At 36.2% G+C, this 24,177-nt stretch overlaps 1 protein-coding gene across 1 annotated transcript in view; it reads left to right on the forward strand.

The window, feature by feature from the left end:
- The first annotated feature begins 2,868 nt into the window (after nucleotides 1-2,868).
- Nucleotides 2,869-24,177, forward strand: part of LOC123536648 (carbohydrate sulfotransferase 11-like) — a 37,276-nt gene continuing 15,967 nt past the window's right edge. The window contains exon 1 of the mRNA XM_053528904.1: nucleotides 2,869-3,069. The gene's annotated coding sequence lies outside the window, so the exon portion shown is untranslated. The remainder of the gene's footprint in view (nucleotides 3,070-24,177) is intronic.

Genomic DNA, 24,177 nt, shown 5'->3' on the forward strand with positions numbered 1-24,177 from the left:
TACAAATACGTTGTCTAAACGAACATGGGTATGCTTATTTCCCATGTTTCAGATTAACGAATTTATCTTTTATAAGCAAGAAAAGTGTCATAGTATTCAAGTTTCGTAATTCACAGATGGAGTTTAAAGAAAAGTATATAAGAGGACTAATTTTGCTAATAAACGGTGTTAAACCCAAAACAAAACAAAAAAAAAAACCGAGATACCAGTGCGAAAAAAAAAAATCATAAAAAAATTCCAGGGAGGGAAGTGTTGAATGGGTGTATTGCATATACTTAGCACTTCATTATGTGACATTTTCAGCCTGCCTAGTAAAACTCCGGTGTCAAGACACTAAATTTTGAGGCAAAAATGGCCCCAAATGCACACCTTGCGCGACCTATATACCGTATTATCTTAGGCCACATATCGGGTGCCAATTAAAAGACGTACCTTTGATTTTTAGAAATGTTATCCAATTTTGTATAGTTATTATACCCATGCTACTTTTAAAGTGAAGCGATCCTAATGGAAAAAAAGAGCTTGTATTTTATATATATTTGCTCTTCCAGGTATTAAAGAACATGAGAGAATGCCTGATATGCGAAAACGAAGTGTGCAGTGTCCATTAAAATCTTAGTTTTATTTATATACCTATCTTACATGTATAACCGTTTTATGTTAACTGCATGCGTATGATTTTAGTTATCTATTATACACATATGCCATGGGAAAACCAACATAGTGGCTTTGCGACCAGCATGGATCCAGACCAGCCTGCGCACCCGCGCAGTCTGGTCAGGACCCATGCTGTTCGCTAACAGTTTCTCTAATTGCAATAGGCTTTGAAAGCGAACAGCATGGATCCTGACCAGACTGCGCTGATGCGCAGGCTGGTCTGGATCCATGCTGGTCGCAAAGCCACTATGTTGGTTTTCTCATGGCACGGCTCATATATTATTTTGAATAAATCTGAAATTGAAGTCATTGCAACACAATATGAACTAAGGATCTAGATCTCTATTCACGTTGCACCTATAGTTTTCAAAGACGGTTTTCAGCTTGTAGGGGAATAATAAAAAAAGTGAATATTACGAGGTTTCTAGGTAAAGCACACTGGTTTTTGACTTTATCCCGTTATGTTATATTCCTGTAACAGTTGTGTACGATTGTAATGGAATTATTTTACCATTTTTTGTAAGTATTGTATATAAATATAAAGTTTAGATCACTTTCACTTGTATAATCTCTTAATGAGTATGGGGCCTCCGTGACCGAGTGGTTAAGGTCGTTGACTTCAAATCACTTGCCCCTAACTGATGTGGGTTCAAGCCTCACTCGGGGCGTGAAATCTTCATGTTAGGAAGTCATCCAGCTGGCTTACGGAAGGTCGCTGGTTCTACCCAGGTGCCAGCCGGTGATGAACTAATGCACGGACGGGCGGCAGCTGGGGTCTTCCTCCACCACCAGAAAGTCGCCATATGTCCTATAATTGTGTCGGTGCGACGAAAAAAAGAAGCTTAATGTTTTTAAGTAATTGATTCACTCATAATAAGTAAGAAACACTGTTTAGATCACATTAACTGTTATTTATAAGTAATTGATTCACTCATAATAAGTAAGAAACAAAGTTTAAATCACTTTCTCTAGTATAAGTAATTGATTTACACAGTCTTTTTTTCCTGAATCTCTATTTGCAATAGGTCAGATGGTGATCTTTAAAAATATGGCATCACCACTCTAAACAGGAGTAGATCTACCTGTCAGTTAGACATTTGAGCCGCACCATGAGAAAACCAACATACTGCATTTGCGACCAGCATAGATCCAGACCAGCCTGCGCATCCGCGCAGTCTGGTCAGGATTCATGTTGTTCGCTAATGGGTTCTCTTAATTGCAATATGCTTTGAAAGCGAACAGTATGGATCCTGAACAGACTGCGCAGATGCGAAGGCTGGTATGGATCCATGCTGGTCGCAAACGCACTATGTTGGTTTTCTCATGGTGCGGCTCATTTCAGAATTTTACTAAAAAGTGAAAATATGCGAACAAAAACGCTTAAATACCACTGGATATGTTAAACAAATGTCACGCAAGATTGTCATAATTATCCGCTGCATTTTTTAACTAGAATGAAAAGATGCATTTAAACACCTATACACTGATATTATTTCATGTGCAACAATTGAACCTTATACCGTATTAAGCGTAAGCTTGTTGTCACTGAAAAGGCAACTAAATAAAGCATAAATATATGTGCATGAAAACAATACAGTATAAACACCGTCAAACACACCGGATCTCAAGAACAATAATTGCAGGCTATGAGAATATAATTGTTAAAACTGTTTCAAAAGTTTAAAAATATAAACCCTGGCGCCTCCACCTATTAAAAGTTCCTCTGCCTGTTTAGTTCGCTATAAATATGTTTTACCTCTCAATTTCGTTTGGTGCAGCTGCAAGGGAGATCACTGCATAGGAGTTTGACTTGACATCATGATTCCAATAACATCCCTGAATTGCATTTTCTTCAATTTATAGGAAGCATTGTTTCTGTATCATTATCTTTATTTTACAAAAAAAGAAATTATGTTACTGACCTTTATGTTAAGTTATTAAGCATGTCAATTTGATATAATTATTTACTGGCTAACTTTTTATGACTTAGGTCGCAATAAATACAAGTACTAACCAGAGAGAATGAATTATCAATACTAACATAATTACATATTTATCACAGATGTGATGTATATAATTACCTATAGTAAAAATATGGAAATTGCTGGCTGTTATTTTCGCCTATTTTGTGACATTTTACTAACGGGGAACGTAAAGTTGTAACGATGCATGCCAGTTTATAGAGCAGCACTGCTGTTATAATGTGAATATAAACCAACAAAAAAAAACTAACTCGACAACTAGATATCTATTTTGCACCATAGGAATTTAATGTTTAAGCTAGACTTAAGTGTCAGTCAGTTGTATTTTCCATCTAAATACCATGGATAATGATATAAATTGCACGACAGAGGAAATTCTAACATTTATTCCAACCGACTAGGATATGTGTAATCTAGAAAACGGTTAAATGTAAGTAGGAAAAATCAGTTATTTTTCTGCATTTGTTTCTTATATGTACGGTTTCATAAAATAATATTTTTCCTTATATCTTCGCGTCATAATTTTCCTATATTTTTACTGTGCGTTTTATTCGACCTGGCGGGGCGGAGTTAATCTCTGACTGATGCAAACAATGGTAATACCAAAAATACGAGCAAGATAGGTAGAGCAATATAATTGTTTAATTCCGTAATCTTTGGTAACTAACGACTAAAATTCTACATACCTTGCATAATAATGTAGTATAGCGTCGCGAAACCCCGCCCTACCAGATCAAATAAAATGCACTATAGTTGGCGGGATTTTATGCCAGTGCTCTGTGATTATAAACTTACTTAACCCTTATCATGCTGGGCACGATTAATTCTGACTTTGCGACTTCCGTGCAGTCTGATCACGATCTGCAGTCAGTATCTTTTTAGTAAGCACCTCTTTTAACAGTTAATGATGCTGTCCATCTTGAAAGATTAATAAGTAAACTAATTTACTTGTGCCAAACCTCACTTTATGGTCCCTGAACTCTGATCCATAAAAACCTAATTTTAAAGAGTGTTTTGAAATTTTCTCAGTGATTAGTTTTATATCAAACATTTCGAAATTGAGAACATTTGTCAGTGATGCTTTATGTACGTTGCCTAACAGTTCAAAGATTTTGCTACTGAAGGAGAAGAGAGGCAGTTTCGTTCGGTTACCCGTCATCGGTGGTTAGTTGGAGCATGTCTGAAATATGTGCCGATACCTCCGACTCACAAATTCCAAATCTCTGTACTTTTAACATATCACATCGTATCTGCCACAACATTTTTCAAAACCTAGTACCTGTTACCTTTTGAGAAATGACCGAACAGTTTCCATCATGCAAGTGTAAACGACATATTCTTTTTCATTCTGTCTATATCATATTAACTTTAAAACCCTATAAATTAAACGAATAGACCGCTATCAACAGGTAGGATATTATTCTGAATTGTTGACTTGTTATACCGATTTTATTTTTTTTTTTTTTGTTTTTGTTTTTTTTTTGTGTGTGTGTGTGTGTGTTAAAAAATTGCGCGCGCAACTTCAATGTCAACTTGTCAAAATATTTTGCATTATAAAAATATGCGTCGTTGCATTACGCAGCGCAATTTCCTCTCACTTGTCTTAAAACAGGAAAATTATATGTTATGTGAAGTTTTATCCTTTTTTTTGCAGATAGAGTAATACAATATTAAATATGCAAACTGTCACAAAAATGCATTGAAAAACGTAGTTAATGAACATTTTGTCAATGCTCCTGCAAAGGTTAAGTTTGGTGCTCAGATAATCTACTTTTATTATAATGCATCTCGTTGTGTGTACATGTCTGACTTTTAAAATAATGACAAAGATAGCGTTTTCAACATTAAAATTTGAAGGCGATTGTTTGTGGATAAATAGTAAGGAAATTTGAGTTAACTTTTCAATATGCCCTATAATATTTCGAAACGAATTGTAAAAAGTAAACAGTAAAAAGTTTTTAAAAATGGCGTGCTATAAAATGTTATTTATCTTCTTTTGTTAAAAGTATAACAAGTGTTGATATGGCATTGAGGCTAGTCAAAAGATTTTGTTTGTTTTGTTTTTGTTGGGTTTCACGTCGCACCGACACAATTATAGGTCATATGGCGACGTTCCAGCTTTGATGGTGGAGCAAGACCCTAGGTGCCCCTCCGTGCAACATTTCATCACGAGCGGGCAATTGGATATAACCACCGGCTTCCGTAAGCCAGCTGGATGGCTTCCTCGCATGAAAAAATTCAACGCCCCGAGTGAGATTCGAACCCACGTCAATCAGGGAAGTCAAACGGTATCCTTTTCTTTATTTAAACTGAAACGTTCAATTTTACAACCTAGATAGGATAAGCCGAAATGAAAATATTGTACAAAATACGTGTCCATTTTCCATGATACCTAGATAGTTGAAATTACAGCGTTTTGTTTTATTTTCCATTTACATATATAACAATAACTAATTTTACAATTCTTACACACTTTGCACACACACAAACAAAACTTGGTATTTTTTACAGTTTGCATTTGTATAAATTGATTATGTTTCCTGGTAATGTGGGTTTAACGGACGTTGTTGTGTCTTAATAAATCAAACAATTAGCAATTCGAATCCATGCAATGCAAAAGCTTTTACTTTACAAAACCTGTATATCACTTCTTTAGGACACTGCAAAATCCGTCAAACTGTGTTCGATGAGTTTATAACTGACATGCAAGTTCATTCTATATAAATTAACACTGCTCCGGACATAATATTATATGACATTGAAATTTCAAAACAGACGGCTTGTATAGTCTGCGGTTCTTGATGCAAACGGACATTGTTGGTGTTTTAGTAGAATAATACATCTTTTATGAGGCTCACACCGCTATGACCGTAAAGTTGTATATCGATTATTACCAGATGATGCTAAATACCTTATATATTGTAACACTTTTGTAGACAAAAAATCCATAATTCTCGTTGTAATGTTGTCGCTGTTCGATAAAGGCAATTGCGTGCAATTTATTTCCATTTATTGCATAGTTATTTACATGTTGACAAAGCTGTATATTTTCTTGTTATATCAGTTATCTTTCCCTATACTTACATATGCTGTACTTGTCTATAAGTGTCTTATGATCTTGCATAGAAAGGAAAAGTGATAATTTATAGCCAAAAAAAAGGTGTTTTAACACTATTTATGCACGATGGAGGGTTATACGTCGGGCGTCGCCCTCGTAAAATTATTTGTACGACGTATTACCGCTCGGGTGTATAAATAGTGTTAAAACGCGGCTTTGCTATAAATTAATTATTTCGATTCCAATATGCCCTTAATCTAGAACTGTAGATAAGATATAGAAGCGCTCTTTCTTGGTCGCAACAAAATCATTGACGTCACCGCACGTTAACGTGACGTCATTCTTGGTAAGAGCGTTTTAACACAGATAAGCATATTAGAATTAACATTCTGTTACTGATTGTTACTGACCTTTACTGAACACTTTGTGTGCCATTATCAAGGTAATGAGCCCAGTAAAGAAAATCAACAATTTACTTTTGTTTACGCATCCTCTAAATGAGGTTTCGGCATTCTCCTACGTTATTAAAAATCAATTTTCCGTTAGGGCCGAAGGGGACCGATTTAACATACTCGAATATGTAATCACATAGAACGTTACCAAGCAAAATAAAAGTATATTCGCGTAGATTTACAAAAATGTGCAGCACAGCAAAGTCTCCTAGCCCCTTGCTTTAGCGGAACTTTATTGTACAGATACACAGACACAATGGTCCTAAAACAATACTGCATCCCCCTTTTTTCAACTTATAGGCATCATTGTTTCTTTAGCAATATTTTATTGTACAGTGAAAATAATATAAGTACATCAAAATTGTGTTATTGACATTTACGTTAAATTTTAAGATATGTTAATTTGATATAATTGATTATTGGCTAATTCTTATGACCCAGGTCGCAATTTGAGAATGAAATTATTAACTCTTACATTATTACAAATTTATCACAGATATGATGTACATAACTACATATGAGCCATGCCATGAGAAACCCAACATAATGGCTTTGCGACCAGCAAGGATCCTATCCAGACCAGCCCGCGCATCCGCGCAGTCTGGTCAGGATCCATGCTGTTCGCTTTTAAAGCCTATTGGAATTGGAGAAACTGTTAGCGAACAGCATGGATCCTGACCAGACTGCGCGGATGCGCAGGCTGGTCTGGATCCATGCTTGTCGCAAACCCACTATGTTGGTTTTCTCATGGCGCGGCTCATATAATAATCATTTGTTTCTGTCATTTTCGCCTATTTTGTGACATTTTACTAACAGGGAACAGATGTTCACAATGATGCACGTCTAACTCAGTTAATAGAGAAACACTGCAGCGTATAATGTAAATATAAAACAGTCGGAAACAAATAACAAAATAACTAGTTTACCACGTTGAGGATTAAAAGTTAAGCAAGACTTAAGTACAAATCAACTGTGTCCTTTTGGATAATGATGCAAATCGTGCGACAGAGGAAATTATAGCATTTATTCCTGCCATTTGTCTTTTTATACGATTGGAATTCTGTACAATGTAAGTAGTGAAAATCAGATATTATTCTGCATTCGTTTCTATTACGAACTGTTCGTTGAAAAATATTTTAAGTAATCATCCATTTTACATTCAGCCGGCCATTTTTGTTATTTGTAACACAAAGCTTAACCAAGAAATCTGGTTTTCTAAGTCCAGAAAGGGCCATAATTCTTGCAACAAGCAAGATGGAGCTATGTTTCTTGCTGTACAGAGCCAGCTTTCGGTGCTTAACCGGTGTTGCAAGTTTCAAAGCAATAGCTTTTATAGTTTAGGAGAAAAGCAGACCTAAACACAAAACTTAAGAAGGCAACGCCGACACCGATGCAGACGCCGACGTCGATCAAGTGATGACAAAATGTCATCCTTCTTTAAAAAAAAAAATCAGATGAGCTAATAAAACGATGTGAAAACACTATAAGGCAGCGGTATCAATATTGCATTTTTGCATCGCGTTTTTGTGTTTTTCGCACCGAAGAATTGCGGTATTGTCCCTCCATCTGATTTATATGATGCAAAAGAGCGATTTTACAATCGCTCTATTGGACTTTTGTAATATCATTCTAAGGTCGAAGTAATGAAAATGCTATATGATTTGAAAACTCGAATTCGTGATGAAAAAATATTAAATATCGTAACTTCGTAAAACCGCCCGTATGTCGGAGGTACCAGAGTGCGATAATAAAATGCGAAAACGCAAACGCGTGTTTGCGAAATTGCGATATTGATATCGCGTCTTTCCATCGCCATTACGTATCGTATCATCGCGTCTTCGTATCTTGTCTTTACGTCTTCACATCTTACCACATAATAGGGCTGAGGACGAAAAAACAATCGCTCTAACGGAACACCGTAGAAAAGCCTCAGTCAAAGAGTAGCGGATGCGCAGTTAGTCTGGATCCATGCTGGTCGCAAATGCACTATGTTGGTTTTCTTATGGCGCGGCTCAAATTACTGTTATGCAGAAGGAGGTCAAAAAAAGATGTGGTAGTATGTAAACGTATGGAAAATTGCGATTTTAATTTCGTGTCCATTGCCTAAACATAATAATCAAAGGTTTATTTCAGAAGTGACTATCTAAACTTATTTTTGCATATTTTATGCATATTTTATGACATGAAATTGATGGTTTTAACTACAACTGTCAGTTAATAGCGCAACACTGCCGTTGCATTTCAAGGCTGTATCAGTACACTATGCTGAATGTAAATAACAATCATGATTTACAGAATAGTTTCTTCGTTTGTTTTGTGTTTAACGCCGTTTTTCAACATTATTTCAGTTATGTAACGGCGGGCAGTTAACTTGACCAGTGTTCCTGGATTCTGTACCATTAAAAACCTGTTTTCCGCAAATAACTGCGCAATAATTAAAAAAATTTAGACTTACAGTTGTCAAACTTTGATTGCTCATGGCCTTATTGTTGCGATGGTCATTAGGTCAAAGATGAAGGTCACAATGACCGTTCATTAACTACTAGACGTAAAGAATATATTCTTGTAGGGATAATACACGTTTTTTTTTTGTGTATTAACGTCTGCAGAAGCCCACGGGATTGTTTGTGACCGAGACCGAAGGTCGAGGTCACAAACATATCCCATGGGCTTTTGTAGACGTTAATATATAAAACAAACGTGTATTGTCGCTATTCTTGCATAAAAAACATTACACCACGACTAAATGCATTGTTTTCATATGTGATGACTTTACGATTCAGGTACATTTTTTTAATTACCATTCTGTTGTTCTTGGATCTTCGGTCTCGGTCACAAACAATCCCGCGGGCTTCTGCAGACGTTAATACACAAAACAAATGTTTATTATCCCTACATAGGTACACAGTCCTCTAGCTTGATAGAATGATTCCCTGTTGCTTGTCCTTTTTGTTTTTGGTGTCAGTAAATCAAAGGTCAAGGTTTAAGGTGCCTCGAGACTGGAAGTGGTTTCCTCTAAGTAACTTAAGACGAGTGCGAGCTTGAATTAAATTTTGAGCCTGTCGTAAGATCGATATAAAATATTTTTAAAAAAGTTGAATTATGAGGTTGTATAATATGTCGGGCCTATACGAAGATCGAAATTTAAATTTTCTAAAGCTCAAATATTACGTTGACATTGAAAGTTGAGCAAACTCGAAGAAAAAAATGAAATAATGAAGAAGAAGAGCTGTCACTAATGGTGACAAATGCCCAAACAGCGTCTTGACCTTTGACCTGGTGACCTGTGACCTGGTGACCCCAAAGTCAGTAGGGGTCGTGTACTCAATAAGTACTATCAGCATGTGAAGTTTGAAGGTCCGCGAGTAAAGTGTCTTCATGCAAAAAGTTAACATTGTGGCGAACTAACGAACGGACGGACAGTTGAAAGTTAATATGCCTCCCTTCGGGGGCATAAAAACACCGAATTCCGAGCTTTAATTTGAGTTAGAGCTCGCTGGAAAACTGGAATTTTGTACTTCGAGCTAGCACGAACTGCGCGTCCGATTTTAAATTCTAACTTGCTCGAATTTCAATGCCAGGTCGAAATTTAGCTTTGTTACACCACAAAATGGAACTAAAGTTTATTGATACTAAAGACTATAGTATCGAAATTCTGCCACGGTTGGTGACAGTACACAAATTCGACCGCGTTGTGATAAACGCTGCAAGGTTTGGTGATAGTATCAAAAATTCAACCGGTCGCTAGGCAGTGGTCAGAATGCATTCTGAAATTGTACTGCCAAAATACGTTACAAATGTACATACATAATGTAAAATGACATTATCCACGAATAGCAACATGCTTGAACCAACTTCGAAAAATATATGGATTTTACAAATGGGATAAGCATGGAACCCGTAAGCAGAGTCCATATCGATGGCATTGCAGAGTTATGTATACTACTGGCACTATACATAAATCCAATATATATCTGCAAGTTAAATAGACAATGACCTTTGCCCCTCCCAAATACATGTTAACCCATACCGGGCCAATGGGGATACTTCTAAGTCCTAGTTTGCATTCTTGGCAAAAATATTAATTTCATATTTGTTCTTTTTCGACCGATCTCTTTACATAATTATAAGGATACAGCCTACTGCCCACATACTTGATGTCTGCAAATTCCATATGGTTTGCTGGAGCCAATCTACTGGTGTCTACTTAAGCTTCTATTCTGCATAATACTGTTTATTTAAACATGGATTCAGGTTTTAAAATGATGATTCAGTCTTCTATTGGAAAATTATTCTCACCGTGAGCCAGTAACACGTTTCATCAATATGGACTTCCCCTAATGTATTTTGAAACCAGTAGAACACCAGGACATTGGATTCCAAAAATTTATAATGTCGTGACAGCTCGACCACGCTGAATGTTGTAAGTCGTGACAGCTCGACATGGGATCTTTTCTAACGTTAAATGATATGCCAGCTCAATACTGTATTTTGAAACTATGTTTTACGCAATTTAAAGTGCGATCTTCGGGCTAGCTCGAGATTAGTTCTCAAATAACGGTGCCGACGTTTTGCCTGGTAAATATATGGCCAACTTTTTTTCTTTTTTTTTTTTTTTTTTGCTTTTGCGACGGATCCACTTGATTTTATGATGGTTTGCGCTTTCAAAACATGAGAAATACAAGTGATGAAACACTAACTAAAGATCAGTTTAACCCGCCCGCTAAGTTCAATAGCGAGAGCGCCTATTCATGAATCACGGGGTCATGAGTCCGATCCTCAGGCGGGCCGTATGTTTACTGTGACGATTTGATACAAGATATTGTGTCTGAAATCATTCATCCTCCACCTCTGATTCATGTGGGAAAGGTTGCAGTTACTTTCGGAGAAAAGGTTTGTACTGGTACAAAATCCAGGAACAGTGATTAGGTCAATTGGCCACCGTTACGTGACTGAAATACTGTTGAAAAACAAACCCAAAACAAACAAACTAATAAAGATCAGTTTGTACAAAGTTGTCCTGGAAGACTTTATGGTACTAACAGAGTCTCTTTTTCTAGAAAAATCTCAAAGTTTTAATTAGTATTAAAATGTTACAAGGTTAATTAAGAGTATTTTTTCAAAGACTAGATGTTGAAACGGGGAAATGGGCAAGAAAAATGTTAGTGCAATGAAAAATAATGGCATCGTTTAATATGGTAAAGAGTAGTTTATCGTGTCAGTTTTCATACATAAATTTGTTTTTATAATGTCCTCATGACTCTTAGAAATTATTCTGAAGGTTAAATGTATAATAAATTCAGACTCAATTCCACGAGTCTGTTTACGAGAGGTAATGACACCCTTCACAATCGGTTTCTGTTACAGGGAAATTGAATGCTCTTCACCAGAAAATATAACAATACTAAAACTTGTAAATTTGCATATTGCAAAACAATGTTTTTTTTTTTTGTTTTTGTTTTTTTTTTGAAACGTTAAAAATGCAAAGTTAGATAAATAATACTCATGACTTGCGATATGTGTTCGTTAATCTAAATACCTTGGATAGTCACAATGGAAATTCTCCTATTTATTACTGTAGCCATTAGCCGCTTTACAAGAATTGATCTGCTGTGATATGTTAGTAGAGTGTACATAGTATTTTGATCATTTTTGTTATAGATTTGTTTCTATTATAAAGCGTGCTTATATATCACATCTTTTATTATGATCGCTAAATGCAACAAAATATTTTTGATTAAGCAGCATTTTTTTCGTTAGTCAGCAGGCTAGTGGTGACAGAATTTAGTACAATCAAGGGTAATATGATATTTCTGTCAATATGGAACAATTCAATGAACAAATGTTGCCGCAGTCGATATTTCATTGCTCTCCAAGTCATTTTTGTCACTAACGGCTAAAACTCTGTTTAGTGGACGACAGTGAGACATTATCGGTTGTCAGCTTCCATTGATTTTAGACAGTATTTAGTGTACTTTTATGTTAAACTTTTTGAAATAGTGATTATCGCAAGAACGGAGCAATGTATGATAAACAGTCAGGTTTTCTTCCAGTCCATTCGACGGTCTACCAGTTAATCGACATATAGGACGGTAGTTTGATGCAATATTTTTATCACCCTTTTTAAAAAGAGGCATTACATGTGCACCTTTCCACAAATCCGGATATATGTTTTCTTGAATTGACCTATTGAAAATAATAGTTAATGGTACACTAACTGTTTCACGTGTTTCCTTTAACATGCGATGACTTATTTCATCCGACCCGTTTGCTTTATTTATGTTAAGGTTAGATAGGACATCAGTAATGAAAGAAGACTGTGACTCAATGCAGACTTGGAGCGCCGGTATAAATTACAGTCTCCGGTACATACCGGATTAACTAAATTTGAACGAAAATATCTTAAATGTATATATTTTGTAACCATGGTGATACTAACCCTAACCTTCAGTCAGTATTGTATGCATATTGTACACTAAATGCATGCGGACATGCAAAAATATGCAAATTTTTGCCGTGCGCTAGAACGGATAATCACTTTCGGGCATGCGCAGAAGACCGCTCCAAGTCAGCAATGAGTTACATCGATGAAAGAAAAGGTTTGAAAATCTTGACATACAAGTCTGATAGCTTACGCTCGGTAAGATATGAATATCCGACTGGACATATCACTGTGTTCGGCAGAAATATTATGCAGAGAAATCATTGCGCATCTCATACCGACTGATTTTACTTCAAATAAAAATGCAAAGCTAAATGTTATGAAAGATTGATAATATTATTCGAAACAAAAAATCTTTAACTTCAGCATTGGTTTTGTTGGTGCATTAAATGTTAATGTGTGTGGCAACTTTACGGATCAAAAATTAAAATGCTAAAGATTAAATTTTTGAGCAATTAAATCCTCTTACAACTGTATAAAAAGCTACTGGGACATATAAGAGGTTGTAAGCCACAGGCCGAGGATGGAAAATCATTTGTCTCGATAAACAAGGAAAGATAATAGAATCGATTTTCACCCAATTCTTCAGTATGGTAAAAAAAGGACAAGCATTCAAACATTCACAATTTAGTTAGGAAATGAGATTAAATATTATTTTATGGAATTACATTTCTGAGGGAAACTGCATTGATACAGAGATACCGTAACGTGAGTACTTTGTTACATTTACTGTACTTAATCACATTAACAAATCGGCCCAATTGGCTCATCAGGTAGTTGAAATATATGAGCGACGCGTGCGTCTTGACTGCAAGGGATTCATCTAAAGTCGCCCGACGGCTGGCTTTTATTTAAACTACAGACACTGGTTGTTAAACTGACCGCCGTTTCGTGTGAAACAACTCTAGAAAAGCTCAACAACTCCAAAATAGTTTTGTAATACATTATACAGCGGGGGAAATTGTCCGATCGGGCAATTAGGGGATTCCCTAACACCTTGCCCGATCGGGAAATTTTGCACTAAAAATTGCCAGATCGGGCAAGAAAATGGTTCACTTTTATATACCTTTGAAAATTGTCCATAAGGATAATTGACCTAGAGATGATCTGAATACATGTGTCGTATCACAAAGGGTATATCTAAGATCCTACCGTTCAAAATGTTTTTATGCCCCCGAAGGGAGGCATATTAGTTTTCAACTGTCCGTCCGTTCGTTCGTTAGTTCGTTCGTCACAACGTTAACTTTTTGCATGAAGGCACTTTACTCGTGAACCAGTGCACCCAGGACCTTCAAACTTCACATGCTGATAGTACTTATTGAGTACACGACCTCTACTGACTTTTGGGGTCACCAGGTCAAAGGTCAAGGTCACCAGGTCAAAGGTCAAGGCGCTGCGGGGGCATTTGTCACCATTAGTGACAGCTCTTGTTTAATTGTCTAGATTTTGAGATATTCAGCCTTAAAAATTCACTTTCCCGTTTTGGCAACTTTCTTTCCAGATCGGGAAATTTATTAACTTTCCTAATCAGGAAAGTGACTTCCAGGGAGTATTTTGCAGCAAAACAATTTGTAAGTTTCTATAAATGTTTTATTCTTTTAAATGGGTTCATTATAGTTCATGGTTTGACCAGGCATTGTCGCAAGAGTTTTCGGCGGTGTTCTATCACCAGAACGCTCAATCTGCAAATATGAACAAAAACATTTGCACATATGCAAATTGGTGCAAAATTGAATTAGAGTGAGTAAAACAGTTTTATTTTCAGTGTACATGGTGTAGTTGTACTTACAGTAATGTGCATTTGGTTGTGTATAGCTGGATACTTAAATGTTGTGCTTATCAGAATGTCGTCAATTATTTTCTTAAGGCGGTGAAGGGCAGATACAATGTACGTAACTGATTGAACCTTCTCTTTCATGTTGACTTGGCGAACTAGGCTGAAGGACCTGTGACAATGCTGAAATATCGGCGCAGGCTGATCAGGATCAGTTCTGTTCACTAAGAGTGCCTCTAATTTCCATCCATAGGTGTAGGATCCAGATCAGACTGCGCAGATGCGTGGGCTGGTCTGAATTCATGCTGTCGCAAATGCACTATGTCGGTTTTCTCATGGGCGGCTCATATGCTATTTTATTGGCTATTGTTTTATTAAATCACAATGATTTTACTTCTAAATTGTGTTGGTGGTTGTGTGTTCCGTTTTAATCTTTTGAACATTTTCAGTCTATTAAACGACGGGGTCTACTTGTAGCACTGAGCACAATGCCCAATTTATATGCTGCCTCACTAGAATATCATGCCATAGACAGGTGACATGATACCCCATCCAGTCACTTTATACTGACACCGGGCTAACCAGTCCTAGCACTACCCTCTTAATGCTGAGCGCCAAGCGAGGAAGCTGCTAGTACCATTTTTTATGTCTTTTGTATGACGCGGCCGGGGATCGAACCCACGACCTCCCACACTCGAAGCGGACGCTCTACCACTAGGCTACCGAGGCGGTTTATATACATTTTACCTGAACATGCTTCTTTAAATAGTCAAATATCAAATCAAGCGATTCAAATTCATGTCCGTTGCTATCAAGAATTTTAATTTATGATTTGTATTTTAAAATAATTATTTTGAACTAGATCTACCAAAAATGTTCATTGTGTATGCATAATATTACCTCTTATGTCGATTTTACATTTATCATCATAGTGTGTGTCATCTGTACTTCAAGATGCTTCTATCATTTGTTTAGGCAGAGCTTCATTTAATGCGCGATAACATTCACTACAATTCTTCACATAAGAAACACACCCTCGACGGTAGGACATAGTAGTTGCATATTGCTCATTTTTGTAAATTTTGTCTAATTTTTTAATGTCTTTACTGTTAATATTACGTTGATCAGGAATGCATTCTTCCTTTGTAATTTTTCAATCAGTATGCATAATGTCAGTGCCACATTTTTAGTGAATCTGCCAGCCATTTCCCACAATTAAGAATATATTCACCTTTCTGATTGGGAAAGTCACTTTCCAAATATGGAAAGTAAGTTGCCAAAACGGGAAAGTGAACAAAATGCATTGAAACTGACCGGATTGGTACTTTTTAAGGCTGAATATCTCAGAATCTGGACAACTAAAAACATTTTGAATTGAAGGATCTTAGATATACATTTTGTGATACGAAACGTGCATTCAGATCATCTCTAGGTCAAATATCCTTATGCACAGGTTATTTTTTTCTAAGTTATATAGAAATGGGCCATTTTCTTGCCCGATCTGGCAATTTTTGATGCAAAATTTCCAGATCGGGCAAGGTGTTAGGGGAATTCCCGAATTGCCCGATCGGACAATTTCCCCCACTGTTATAGTATCAATGTGTCTTTTGTAAATCAGATAGTCACTGCTAACGAAATATCTCAATTTATTAAAGTTCTGTGATAAAGATGAAACTACAAGAATGTACGTGGAAGTTATTGTATTTACTAATATTATGATTGTGGGATAGGTTACAACAAAGTTTTTTTACTGGAAAAAACAGCACAAACATGTGCACGCACACATAAATGCTCGCACGAAAGCATGCACATACGCATGCACGCATGCGTTGACATAACAAAAGCGCTCACGGACTGTCAACATGAACTCCTACCCTCTAACTTGGTAATATTTTGAGGTTGATCACTGTATCTCGCCACTTTTATCAAACGTTTATATTTGTCAGTAAAGTAACCTTAGCGTGGCAACGCATCATCATAACGTTGTAACTAACCTTAAAACATGTTAATTGGATATGCTTATTAACTGACAACGTTTTTACGTTCCATCTGGCAATAAATATATAAATAAACGACGTATGAATTATTGTAATTAACATGGTTATGGGTTTATTTCAGATGTGACTTTATAACTTATGAAGAAGGAATATATGGAAATTGCTCTATTTTGTCATATTTTTGTGACATTTATTAAACGCCAAGCGAGAGTTGTAACTAAGCCTGTCACTTAATAGAGCAATACTACCGTTATATAGTTAAACTACAAAAAAATGAGCCGCACCGTGAAAGAACCAACATAGTGCGTTTGCGACTAGCATGGATCCAGACCAGCCTGCGCATCCGCGCAGTCTGGTCAGAATCCATTCTCAATGTTGTTCGCTTTCAAAGCCTGTCGCAATTAGGGAAATCGTTAGCGAACAGCATGGATCCAGATCAGACAGCGCGGATGCGCAGGCTGGTCTGGATCCATGCTAGTCGCAAATGTTATATGTTGGTTTTCACATGGTGCTGCTCATTTGATCTTTGTTTTGGGAGTGACGCATAAGACTTTGTAAAGCTGTATGAAGAAAATTGAAAGTTTTACAACACGTTATCTGGATATTGTTTTAGTTTAATAACTTAAAAATATTATTTTAATTTTGAAGATAAGTATCGCCTGATACAAAAATTATACTGAAAAGGTTGATATCAGTATAATGGTGAATTAACAAACGATAATTCGTCAATCCATCACTAAAGAATTTCGCATGCCAACTGATTGGAGTAAATTTACTTGTAACTAAAACCTTTTACTTCTTGACTATAATATTCGCGGTCACAGTTTTTACACCAGGGTATAAATATTTCATTATATTAAACAGAACTTCAGTTTAATTTGAAGCGATTTCGTTCGATTCACCGGCTGTATTCAATATATACGTTCCCTAATGGCTTTGCCATTTTATGTCAATATTTTTAATTAAGAAGAACAATAATGTCCCAATCTATTTTGCATTACGATTTACTAACGACTCTATAGCTCATTACATCGGATGGAAGAACCTATTTGTCCGTCAGATCGATACACTCTGTCGTCTGTAGTCCTCCTTTAACAGTTTGAAACATTGACATAAGAGATTATTTTAGAATTAATATGGTTTGTGTTGTTTCAGTTTTATGTCCAATATTCAAATATTTTATAACAAAAGTGAATATGTCGACACTGACATCCGGTTTAAGAGTAGATAAAATAGTTATACTTTGCAACAGAAGTTCCATTACATTTGTAATAGTCTCAGTAACACTCATAACAACGGATTGAAATTTCACTCATCTCTTTCCCATGATAATGCAAAATGAATGACGAATAACTCTCGTTGTCATGTTGATGAAATTATACATCTTTGTGCTCCCATTAGTGGTTGGGGCATATAGATTTGGTGTGTCTGTGCGTCCGTGTCTCTGTTTGTCCGTCCGAAGTTCAGGACGCGCCTAGCTCAAAAAACTATTTGATATAAATTGATGAAGCCTTGCATGAGTCTTTATCATGATATGAACTTGCGCACCTCCTAATTTTCGTCTGGCTCCACCCCCTATTTCCAGAGTTATGGTCCCTGAAATAGTCGAAAATGCACATTTTCACCTTTTGACACGCCTAGCTCAAAAAGTGTTTGATGTAGATTCAAGAAACCTTGCATGAGTCTTAATCATGATATGAAGGTCTGCCCCCTATTTTATGGCTCCTGATATAGTAAAAAATGCACATCTTCACTTGTGACGCGCCTAGCTTGAGAATTATTTAATATAAATTTATTAAACCTTGCATGAGTCTTTATCATGATATGAACTTGCGCAACTCCTTTATTTTCATGTGGGTCAGCCCCCTATATCCAGTGTTGTGGCCCCTGAAATAGTTAAAATGCACATTTTCACCTTGTGACGCGTCTAACTAAAAAAGTATTGCATATAAATTGATTACACCTTGCATGAGTCTTTATCATGATATGAACTTGCGCATCTCCTACTTTTTGTCTGCCTCCGTCCCTTATTTTTAGAGTTATGGCCCCTGAAATAGTCAAAAATGCACATTTTCATCTTGTGATGCACCTAGCTCAAAAGTATATTATATAAATGGATGAAAACTTGCATGAGGTTTTATCATGATATAAACTTGCACATCTCTTATTTTTTGGCTGGCTTCTTTCTTATTTTTAAAGTTATGGCTCCTGAAATAGTAAAAAATGCACATTTTCACCTTATTATGTGCTTAGCTGAAAAAAGTATTTGATGTGAATTCATGAAACCTTGCTAGAGTTTTTATCGTAATGTTACCTTGCACACTTGGCATTCCTCTTGAGAATCTTAGCGCTTATTAAAGAGTTATGGCCCTTGAAATAGTCAAAATAGTTGATTTTTTGTTTGTGATGCTCATAGCTCAAAAAGTATTGGCTAGAATAAATAATCCTTTTCATAAAATGTTTGTTTAGGCTATACCCCATTAAGACTGCAAACATTTGAATTATTTCCCCTTATTTGTGACAAATGTACCAGTGGGAGGCACACCCTGTGTTCTACAGACGCATTCTAGTTTATTTTTTTTTTATATATATATATTTACCCTAATATAAAAAAAAATAAAATGTTTTCTGCGATTGTCAGGAGCAAGCTTCAATGCTTAGTAAATACAGTCATAAGTCAATCATATTTCACATTTGATCACTATCATAATTCCAGTCGCCTACTGACATTTTGATAAAACTATCTTTCTTTATTCTTAGATATTTAAATACAAATTATGTGCAACCTTCAGTTTCTTTTGTCTTTATTGAGAATGTTTTGCTATTCCCCCATCCCCTGCCGTGATATTGGAAGGCATATATAGCAATACTGTTCCTGTTCATACATCTGAACATCCATCCGTCCCAGATCTAACTACTATAACTTTCCTTTTATTATATACTTTCGCCTTCTTGTTTGTCTTTTTGTTTTATCGATGTTAAAATATATGCGATATTGTAAGGTTATGCATATTAAATGAAAGTAGTCCGGTATCATGCAATACGAAAGGTACAATATGGATTTTTGTCTGCCTGTTCGTATTTACTTATAAAAAATAAGCCGTATTTTTGACAGAATTTATAAACAGTAGGTTGCAAGAAAAACGTATTATGGCGTATCCGTTCCGTAAATGCCTATACCGTTTTTTTTTTTATCTTAAGCTAGAATCACACAGCCCCGGATTGGCTTGCGAATAAATTCCGGATAGGATCCGTAACACATCCGTAGAACTCCTTCCTCGTTCGTAAATCATCCGGTGTATCCGTTCAGAAATCGGAGGCATCTGGGGGAAAGTTTTGGACATGCTCAAAATTTTGAAACGGATAATATATCCGTAAGGAATCCGTAATAAGTTCATAACAGTTCTGAAAAGATCGTAACAAATAAAAGATCGCAACTGCCCGGAAGACAATCGCTGTGGTAAAAAATACGAGCTATTACGGTATTTTTCTGGTTATAATAGGCCTTAATTAAGGTTCTGTTACGGCTGCATTAGAGATTTATAACTTAACAAATTTGCATAACCGTCTTTTTTATCTGTCACATCCGGAGCCATCCGGAGATGGTAAGCCGGAACTCATCCGCAAGCCCATCCGGGGCAGTGTGATTCTATTTTTATGATAGTTAAACATCTTATCTACTGCCGGGAACTAGAACCATGTTCGTATCGCAGAAAATGCAAAGTTCTGAAAAGTGTTCATTATGGCCTGTTAAACAGAATCTTAACACAATTTTGAATGATAATATAGAATGTCTGAATTAATATTTTACCCGACTGATATAGATCTATATTTTTATCTTCTTTACCACTGGCACCAGACCAGAAAGAAAATGCCTCTGTACATGTTATACCCTAACCCTAGGTATTTTATAAGAACCGGTTCTTATAGAATACCTAGAGGTAGGATATAAAATGTACAGAGGCATTTTTTCTGGTCTGGTGCCAGTGTTCTTTACTGCTGTGTTTGAATACTGAGTATTCGATTTAATAATACGTACACATATGTACTATTAAATACCATATACTGAGCGGCTGCTTTATGCGAATTTCGATTTGTCTATTACTGGATCTGTTTACCACTACTTCTACCATTTTCCTTTTTAGGGAATATAACGAAGAATCACAAACTGATGAGAGAAAGAGAGAAATTTTTGTTTCAGCTTATTATGTAAGACAGGAAACAGGATAACAACGACAGTGAAAGGCAGAAAAAAGTCTTTAAAACAACAAATAAAATATCATAAAGTATTTAAAAAGGCAAAAGTGACAGTTTTTTTCACAACGTCAATCAAATATGAGAAAAGTTTAACATCATCGTATAAGACCAAGAAGAAGCAGTTTATTCAAATTAACCCTTAGTCTGCTAAATTTTAAAAAACAGACTAGTCCATCATTCAATTTGGGCAGAACCACATATTATTCAAAGGGATGTTCATGTAAAATTTACTGACTGAATAGCGAACAGTGCAGACCGTGATCAGCCTGATCTTGATCTGCACTGGTCGCACAGGCAGAACCACTTGCCGACTGCAGGCTAAAGGTTAATACGTTAGTTTATAAAGAGGGATAATTTTAATATAACTTCCTAAGTGCTCTGGACAAAGTACAAGTATGTATCTCGTTAGATTGATATAAAAGCATAAATGGATTAAGTTTATACATAAATTTGACACTACAAGTCAAGACCTATTCTGAGTACATTAGAAATGAAATATCAAGTACGAGCTGATTGGGACTATTTTATAACACGGGCTGTTTATTGGCCTCTTTCCCCAAGAAAAGTTTTTTTGCGAATAATGAAGATTCCCCCTAAGATTGACATCATATCAGTTTATCTCTTCCCCTTTGTTTACCGAACCAATCTCCCCCCCCCCCCCCCCCACCCCCCACACACACACAACACCTCTCAACCATTCACTAACATTATACATGCAAATATAAAAAAAGAATAATAAAAGGCCAAGGTGAAAAAAAAAACTTAAAAAGAGCTTAGAATTATTTTTGAGATAATCATAAATATTTTGCTACCTTGACAAATACACCCAAATAAAAAAAATTTTTTTGTTAAAATAACAAGGGGAACCGATACCATTTGGCTCCTTTTTAGGTTTCGAAAAACGTTTAAACCTTCATCTGCTTTTATTGTGTTAACAAGACCCTCATACGACTTGACCTATTGACCTTGTGTTTGAACACAGATTATCCAGTTTTTGGCTTCTTCTCTTAGGTTTCGTAAAAACAAGCATTCTGGCTAGGTTTCATATGGCTCAGATATTGTGTATAACCAAGAGTTTCAAAGATTGGACCTGCATATAGCGACCTAGTTGTTGATCCAAGAGGTACTAGTTTTAAACTTGAATTAGCTTCATAAAGATAAAATCTCTAACATGGTTCTTTTCAGATCAGGTTTAAAATACGGTCTTGAAAGTATTCATTATGAGGTTCCTGGTGGTATGACTTCAGACTCCTTGTAGATTTTTGCAGACAAATATTCCAACAAGTTTTTGAAAAGTGAAAATAGAAATATGACTTCTAGAAGCATGCCATTAAGGGTTTTCTATGAACTTGACCTAGTAACCTAGTATTTTACTTTAGATAATCATATTGATCTAGATTTCGTAAAGACAAACATTCTGTTGAGGTTTGATGTAGATCAAGTAGAAAATTTAGAGTGTAAGCAAGGGTTTTCTACAGGTCTAACTCCAAACTCTTCCGATATATCATTAACAAAAACGTTCAAACCAAGTTTCATTACGATAGAGTTAAACATGTAACCTTTAATTTGTTAACAGTCCATATTTTGACGATATAGGGTGATCATCAAAGCTTCACTTTTTGCACTTGGTGCCTCTTTTATTTCCTGCTGTCAATGTTTGCTTTTACTATGCGTTATATGACCGAAACTCGCTTCCATTCTGCCATGGATTTTTTCTCCCATATATTGAATAAGTGTTATATAAGCACGTGATCTCGGGCAGCTGTATACTGAAATTGACAATTTACAATATCTACAACTTGTAATGTTTAAACTTGTTTAAACCTAAGAGGATTTTTAGTTAATGTTGCACATGATTAAAGAAATGATAATTGTGTTTTTGCTTGGAATTGGGAGCTGTTTCAATCTTTAAGCATCGTATATAGTTTAAAAATGGCTGAAAGTTAAAATTTTGAAAAAAAAAAGACCTTGAAAAAAACAAGTTTTTTTTATATATATCAATGTTTATAAACAGTGAAGAAACTAAAGACCTGAATCAGTTCTAAGTACCAGTTAATTAGACTAGTAAAACGATAAACATCATTCATAAATTTACGAAAAAAAAGTTCACTGTAAAGAAGATATACATGTAATTTGAACTAGGATTCATCCATTGAACAAATAGTAAATAAAATACTGTCAGTAGAATATATCAATTCTATATTTGAGCCGTGCCATGGGAAAACCAACATAATGGCTTTGCGACCAGCATGGATCCAGACCAGCCTGCGCATCCGCGCAGTCTGGTCAGGATCCATGCTGTTCGCTTTCAAAGCCTATTGGAATAAGAGAAACTGTTAGCGAACAGCATGGATCCTGACCAGACTGCGCGGATGCGCAGGCTGGTCTGGATCCATGCTGGCCGCAAAGCCACTATGTTGGTTTTCCCATGGCACGGCTCATTTTTAGAATAAATCTGATAGATATAAAGGACTCTTTTGTAAAAAAAACAACACCTCGCCATTCCTATAATTACAAACATCTGTTTGCATTAATACTTTTGCCATTAGTTGTTTGATTAAATTCTGAATGGGGCCACTGTCACATCTGTACAAATTAAGCGCGCTGTATTGTATATTCTTCCGCTAGCACTTAAAGTAAATATAACATAGAATCTAGTATACATGTAAACATGTATTAGAGAATCATAATATATCATTTCATGTAAACAAACAGATTATAAAACATTTAATTTACGTGTTCTATTTTTGTACATTATTAAATGCTAGAAAGAGTTATTTTTTATTTATTTTATTTTTTTTTGTGTGTTTTTTTTTTCGTTTTGTGGATGTGGAATTATTAAAACATTGTGTAAATGTAGTACCGGTAGTCGCTTTCTACATAGAGGTATGTAAAACTATACATATTATATTCGAAAGATCCCACATGATAAATCAAAATGGTAATGCATACTTTTTTGTTGTCTAACATTGGTTTTAAGAGTAAGCTGTTGTAATGGAGGCATTCTCTTAGATACCTCGCATTTGGCGTCTGGGCCGCACCAGTCGAGGATTTCCGTATCATTCGAGGTGGACTCCTTCGAATGAGGCGCCCAGAAGAGAGATGCGAGGTGAAACCCCTCGACTGATGCGCCACTGGCATTAAATGCAGGTTGCGATCCCTCAACTGATGCGCCCAAGACGAGATATGCGAGGTGGAATCCCTCGACTGGTGCGCCACCGACGTGAAATGCGAGTTTGGATCCCTCAAATGATGCGCCTAAAATGAGATATGTGAGGTGGATTCCGCCGACAGATGCGCAACAGATAGGAGATGCATGGTGGTATCCCTCGACTGATGCGCCCCAGACGAGAGATACGAGGTGGATTTTATCGGCAGATGCGCCGCAGATGCAAGGGTCGAAGTGGGATCCCTCAACTGAAGCGCCCTAGATGCGAAAAGCGGGGTATGATCCCTAGACAGATGCGTCCTAGACACGATAATAAAGCATTAATTCTGAGTATTAAATTTTATACACATTTTCCACATAGCAGCTCAGCTGCCGTATGCACATTAAGA

Source organism: Mercenaria mercenaria, chromosome 17 (assembly GCF_021730395.1).
Source record: "Mercenaria mercenaria strain notata chromosome 17, MADL_Memer_1, whole genome shotgun sequence".
Classification (NCBI taxonomy): domain Eukaryota; kingdom Metazoa; phylum Mollusca; class Bivalvia; order Venerida; family Veneridae; genus Mercenaria; species Mercenaria mercenaria.